The sequence below is a fragment of the Solanum dulcamara genome, chromosome 2, assembly GCF_947179165.1.
Source record: "Solanum dulcamara chromosome 2, daSolDulc1.2, whole genome shotgun sequence".
Taxonomy (NCBI): Eukaryota; Viridiplantae; Streptophyta; class Magnoliopsida; order Solanales; family Solanaceae; genus Solanum; species Solanum dulcamara.
In genome coordinates, this window is record NC_077238.1 from 75,835,504 (window position 1) to 75,843,581 (window position 8,078).

Genomic DNA, 8,078 nt, shown 5'->3' on the forward strand with positions numbered 1-8,078 from the left:
CAGACAAAGAATCATACGTGAAAAGAAACATATATGTCCCAACATGAATTTTTTTTAAATTAATTTAAAATTAATTTTTCACTTTCATTAGATAAAAGATATACGTGAACCACTTTTATAATGTAGAAGTATATGTGAGCCACTTTTATAACGAGAGATATATCAACTCTAAATGACAAAATTGAGAGGTATATCAGACATTTTTTATAGGAAAAAAGGACAAATATACTCCCGAACTATCGTAAATGGTACACGTATACCCTTCATTATACTATTGAGACACAAGTGTCCTTACCGTCCAAAATGTAGAGCATTTCTATCCTTTATACCAACGGACAACTACATGTCCTAATTTTGTGCCTTTATCCGATATTTTATTAAATTTTAGCCAAAAATAAAAAAATCGCCTGGATTAATAAAAAACCCGCCCAAATATTCCTCGGATAGAGGCACAGAATTAGGACACGTGATTAGGCCTAGCGGGATAATCTCAATTTTTGTCGTCTTTTATGTTGCTTGATTTATCACCTTTTAAACAATAAGAATATCTAGCAAGTTGTTGTCAAAGTTTTACGGAAGCATGCATGATATCTTTTTATAATTTTTAATTGTGAATTTTACATAACATTTTTTAGAAAATAGCGAATCATATTGATATTAAAGAGAAACTAGAAAAATGGACGGCTTCGAAAACTCTAATTTTAGTTATAAAATTAAATAACCAAAAATTGATATAATATAAATTTTATAAAATACCATCTGAATCGTATCATTAACACCCATACTTAAAATATAACCCTACCATAGATTAAAAGACAATCATGATTTCCAATCTCTTAAAGATTATACTTTGCAGACAAAAAAAAAAAAAAACACTCAGTAGGAAATTTTCTTACGTCATTTGGTCAAATGGTCAACATATTTATAATGGTGGGCTTGAAATAGAATTCAACAAACCAAAAAAGATACGGGGCTAATTTCATATATGTATTAAAAAGTTATTAATTTATAAAAAATATAGTCATATTTTTATTTACACAAAAATAGTTAAAAAGAGGTCAGAAGCCGAACATTACAGGGTTCAATTCGGCGCAAGATCATGAGGCCTTTTTTGCTTTCTTTCTTCTTTTTTTTCATTTTTCCTTTGCAATGTTGATTTTAAAAAAATTATTTTGCTGTTTTTCTGTTCAAAACTTTCTTCATGGATTTTTTTCATCTATCAATATTGTAAAAATATGTGTGTATATATATATACAACAATTATGTAGTGTATATGTAATGTATCAATATTGTATAAATAGTTATGTAGTGTATATATAATGTATCATTTTTTTTATAAATAGTCATGTAGTGTATATGTAATGTATCGATATTGAAAAATAGTTATGTGGTGTATATGTAATATATCGATATTGTATAAATAGTCATCTAGTAAATATATAATGTATCAATATCGTATAAATAGTTATGTAGTGTATATGTAATATATCGATATTGTATAAACATGTATCAATATTGTATAAATGATGTATAAAAATATATATATGATGTATAAATAATTATGTAGTGTATATGTAATATATTGATATTGTATAAATGTGTATAATCATGTATACACATTATATAAATAATTATGTAATGTATCGACATTTATTTAACTATCATGCATTTGCACCTTAATAAATAAAAGAATAAATAAGAAGATGTCTTGATTAGTTAACTTAATTAACCCTTCAGCCCATTTAAGAATTTCAAAAATAGGCTAGCAACCTAACTTAACATTAAACCATAAGTTAAAGTAAATTTTTTAGAAATCTTATAGTGTAAGGAACAAATTATATTTTATCCTATTCTTTTGCAATTTACAAAAAATTCTTTATATTTATGATATCTGGATACATTCCAGTCTTTCAGATATATAACAAATGATACATTAGAATAAATTTCTGTTACGATTAAAAAGGAAAAAAAACGTAAAATTGAAGATGAATTCCACAAATCACGCAAATTATGTTGTTGTCAATCTCTTCCAAAGAAACAGAGGGGACCCAATACCCATCTCCTACTCACTCTTCTCCTCCATTGAGAGTACCAAACTTCAATATCCCTCTCATTTGCCAATTCACCACAAAACAAAGCTAAAACAAAACAAGATTCCTCAATTCACATTTTGAAACAGAACCAAAGATCCATTTTTTTGTGAGTAAATCACCTACTCTCATAAACCCAAGAAGTGAATAGCTAGTAAGAAAAAGAAGCATTACGTATCATTACCCAAGAATAGGTATTTAGCGGTAATTATTTTTTCTTTCGCTCAAACCTCTTTCAAATCGTAATAGATTCAAGATTTTGAAAACACTATATGATACATGATTAATATATCTATTTTGTTGAGACATTCGAGAATCTAGGAAAATGAGGTGAATTATGAACGATACAAAAGTAATGAAATACTTGTTGGGCAAACTATTTTTTTTGTGAATCTCAAATCTGTCATTGCAACTGAATTGGAGATCGATTTGTTCAGAAAAAATCTGAAAATTCGATACATCGCATAAGGTAATTCATCTCCATTGATTATTAGAAATGACACGGGAGTAAAACTGTACGTGAAGGTGAAAAAAATGAGTCTGGATTCGCAATGTATCCACTATGCATTGATACAACATACCAAAAGGCTGGAGAGATACATTGTTTTGATTTGTGATCTCGAGATGGATGTATTAGTCATGATACATTGCTATTTCTAAAATATTTAGTAATTTTTTAAGTACTGTAATCCTACCTGATACATTAAAGTAGTAAAGTTTGCCCATAACGTATTTGGTTTAGATCGGTACATTACTATGCAGTAGTTATTATTACGTATCAAAAATATGTAGTGTTGGCTTTTATGAATGTATCATGGACAAAGATTTTCTTGATTTGTATTTTCGGTTTGAATATATTAATCATGATACGTTTCTATTCCTAAAAATATTTAGTAAATTGTTAAGTATTGTAATCCTACCAAATACAATAGAGAAAGTAAAGGTTGTCACTTGTCTGTAATATGTTTGTTTTTAGATTTATGCATTAACGTGTGGTCATTATTAGATATCAGATACATGTAAATTAGTTTTGTGTCATTGTGTGAATGTATCATGATCAAAGAATGGATATGTACTAGTAATTTGTATGAATGTATCATAGCTAGTAATGTGTATCCGATACATGTAATACATATTAGCCATTAATATGAATCAGATACATGTGGTATTAATTAAAATGTAAAAATTCTGATCAAGAAAATGGGCATGATACATACTATTTATCTATCTTGGTATGTTTGTGAATTACTGTAGTTTATTTTTGAGTGATACATGAGATAGTGTTGATTTGAAATGTATCTGATACATATAATAAATTGATAAACAAACTGTGCAACTATGACTTAAAATGTTATTCGGTGGATTGATCTTGAGTATGAAAGCATCTCGTAGGAAAATTCAGATATATTTAGATGTGTTTGATAAATGTTGTTTTTGATAGTAGTACTGTTTAAAGAAAAAATATTGTATATCTGTACTTTCTATCATGTATCGAATACATGATTTAATCGATGTATTACTGTGTTTCATATTTATTATATACATAACTGCAAGTTGTTCACATTTACTACAAATAAAATAAACTCCTGATAATGACATTTATGTATCACAATTAATGTATTTGATACTTATTTGTGTTTTAAAACATGACACTGATGTGTATCAGGTAAATTATTATGTATCAAGTATACGTTATATCTCAAAAGTATTATTATGTAGTTATGACATGTTGTTATGTATCATTTCCTTAGTTGTTCATCTATAATTACAAAAGACACTATGGACAAAATGCAATAACATGGTGTGACTAAGATAAAATATTCAAATTCAAAAACATTAGACATTCATACAAGTTTTAAGAGTAAATACTCAAAAACATAAGCAAAAGTATCTTATAAAAAAATAGTAAAGGTGTCATGACTACACAACTATAATACACAACTATTTTACATTAACCAAATCCTCTTTAGTTGTTGGTATAGAATGACCATTAGGCTTTGATGAATTATCTTTTTCTCTAACATAATCTCCTTTGGCCTTTTTACTACCATATTTTTATAACAGTGTTGCATATTATCTTGTACGAGGATCAACATATTTATAATGGTGGGCTTGAAATAGAACTCAAGCAACCCAAAAGATATATATGTGGACTCAAGTAATGAGATATCATTTAAGGTGATGTCTTGATTAATTAGCCTAATTAACACTTCAGCCATTTAAGAATTTCAGAAATGGGCTTGTTAAGATCCAATCCACCGACCGTGTGGGCACCCATTCTAAGACCTAGGTAGGAAAACCCTTATCCTCTTACATGAAAAACATTACGGAATTTATTTCAAAACTTGGGTAATTAAGCCAGAAATTATAGAATCTATAGTAATACACTTGTACAAAAATAACACGTAAAATCTCTATAGATACTAGTCTAAAACAGGTATAAGAGTTTCTAAGGGTGACAACATAATAAAAGAACAATGACACAGCTTCCACCATAAAGAAGGAAGAATAGAAGCTACGGGAGGATCGCATTCGTTTTCGTCTAAGAGACATAATTGACCCTGCAACCAAACTATGCCAAGTGACATAACAAGAATAGTATCAGTACAAACAACACGTACTTATAGGCATAATCGATCAATCTGATACCCACTATATAGTATATGAATAGAAACGTAAGAGAGATCATAATAATTAAACTTTATAAACCTGTCCATCCCAATCAAATAAGTACACTCTTTTCTCTCGCCCTTAAGGTCTTCACCACGCTACTCTCCAGAGTTACACTACCCACTCTAGTTACGAACTTAAGACCTGTGGATTTTAGGCCCACCATACTATTGTTCATTCACTCTAATAGTCACCACCCCACAACCTTAGCCACTCAATGATTTCACCCAGCCACCACTGGTCTTGATCCAACTGTCTCAGAACATAGAGGCCTAATCATTTCATAACCACACTTTCTAACTAAATCCGGTTCTAGATAACCACTACTACTACCAGATTTACTCGTGGAAACTTCAATGATAACACTTTCTGTCAACACACAACCTCCACCTCTAATCCTATAAATATAGGATACTTCATATAACACATATGTTACATCAAGGTCTAATACGGACCATTCTCTTACCTATGAATAAGTTTATACAAGCTCACAGTTCTTTATAAAACTAACACACCTCACCTTAAGGGTTCCTTCATAGGTCCTTATTCCATGGCTCATTTATCACTATCCTTATTATTACATAAAAATACAGATATCATCTGGTCCTCTCATGGGACCATCCACATACATGTACTTGGCCCTCTCAGGGGATCCAATTCAGTCATATATGTGTCAAAATGTGACACCCGATCTAATTATGCAAACCAATCACAAACTAGCAACAATAGACCATATTATATCACACGAATGATGTCATTACAGAACAAGCCAGCAAGTGATCATTTGCATAAAGTCTAGCATGTTTTCCCTATTCATACACACCTATGCATATCATAAGTAACTTAACAAGCACATGAAACACATACGAAAAATAAACCATCGCCTACATTACCAATCCCTTAAGGTTTATCTCCAGTATCCACTTATTTTATATCTCTGTACATACTACTATGCCCATTACAATTTAACTGTCTATAGCAATAATATCACTATCAATAAACTTTCTCAATCATTACAACGCTTTCTTAACCAGGTCACATTCAAATTAAACACTAATACAATCAAAATTTCTATCCGTGATCCATGACCTACAGCTTAGTTCTATGATTTCTCACTAAATTCCCTTTTATACTACATAAGGGTATAGATTTACTACTCAGAAAGAGAGAAGCCTAGCCTACCTGGGCGCCAAATAACTGTGGAGAGATAATGCGGATGAAATCCTTGATTCCAGATGTTTTACAGGCAAGGCCGGACTGAATTCTACCAGTTGGAAGCCTTCCAATGTTGAGATTCCTTCCCCTCTTCTTCTCAAGCCAAGAACAGCCTTTTGGAGGGTTTTTGCAATAACCCTCGCCTCTAACCTATCCTTGGAAGAAGTGGGGGAATTAAGAAAATCATGACTTAAATTCTGTCCTACATTATCCCGGTCTGGAGACCACATTCCCGCTCTGGAGGCGCCGCTAAAGCGGGACCATCCCGCTCTGACGGGGTGATGAGACCCAGTTGAATAAATTTCTTGCGCTTTCTTCTAATTTTAACTAACGATGATTCGGATCGTTACAGGACTAGCAACCTAACTTAAAATTATACCACAAGTTAATCCTTGAGTCTCCTTTCCATCTCATCAACTTTGTACAATTTTTATTATTATTTTTTTTTTGAAAAAGAGATTCTACTTCTACTAAAAAGTACAAAAAGTTAGATCTAAAGAAATGGACTCACAGAAATGTCCCGAGTGATGCCACAATCCATTTAACGTATAATAATTTGTTGAACTACTTCAACAAGTCTGCGGGTAAAAGGCACAGAACAAACACAAGAAGACAGCATCAAAAATGGTCAGGAAAACCACAACAATCACTTAGATTCATCAACTGATCAACAAATAGTAAATGACAATGTGGAGGATATCTTACCTGAGGAACCACAAATACAGACACCAAAAAGAACTCTCCAAACAGAAAATGCAACATCAAATTTTCAAGAGAAGGAGAATAAACAGAACAACAAAAGTACCAATCAGTCCAGTGTGAACATCAGCAAGACCACAGCCACAAGCAGAGGGGAGCAATCATCTGAGGTACATGAAAACATGGTAAAATTTCAGACCCCTGATCTAAATCAAATAGAACAAGAAAATCAAAATAAAAAATTTCATAACTGGTGGAAAGGAGAGAGACAGAAGGAAAATCAACAACAAAGAATCAATATTACAAACAATATGGAAACTGAGAAAGCCAGCCAAAGAATTGTAGAAGGAACAGACCAGGGGAAGGAATTTCAAGAGTTTAATAAGGAGCAGCAGAAACAAGGAATATCAACAAAACCAAATCTGAATATGGAAAGGAGTAGCAGAGACTTAGATGAACATACCTTAGAGCACAATCTTGAAGCAGCTTTAAGAGCAGGAGATATATCACCAAAATATCTTCAAAGAGGAGGAAAGGAAAAAAAATATCAAGAGAAACAAGTGTACCACCTGGGAATGGAGTACATACAAGAAGGCAAATTAATAAACTCAATAAACCATGATAAATGCTCTTATATGGAATATTAGGTCATTCAATACCATGGAAGCCTTTACAAGGTTGATAAAGCTTAATCAAAAATACCATTTTGGATGCATAGGTTTAATGGAACCATTTCAAGACTCAGACAAGATAGAAGAATATAGAAGAAGACTAGGCATGGAACATGCAATGGCCAATATATCAGGTAAGATCTGGGTTTTTGTGGAAGATATTTTTGACTATCACATAATAATGGATCATCAGCAACATTTAACCATAAAGCTAAAGATCAGAGGAAGTCAAGATGAGATACTAGTAACAATGGTATATGCAAAATGTACTCAAAATGAAAGAATGGAGTTATGGGACTCTATGGAGGATTTAGCTACCTCAATCAACATTCCATGGATGATTGGGGGTGATTTTAATACAATAACATCAGAAAAGGAGAAACTTGGAGGTCTATCAGTAACCATTAATGAAATTATGGATTTCAGAAGATGTATCCAGAATTGTGGAGTAGCAGATTTGGGGTTTAGTGGCAACAAATTTACTTGGTAGAATGGTCAAAATGGGGATGACTGTATATTCAAGAAACTAGATAGATGTTTGGGTAACCAACTACTACAAACAAAATACTCTAGTATTGATATCAAACATTTGATTAGAAATGGTTCAGATCATGCTCCTATGTTAATTTCTTACATAGGAGACAATAGAAACATCAAAAAACCTTTCGAGTTTTTAAACTTTTGGGTAAAACAGGAAGGATTTATGGAGATAGTTAGACAAAATTGGACAGTT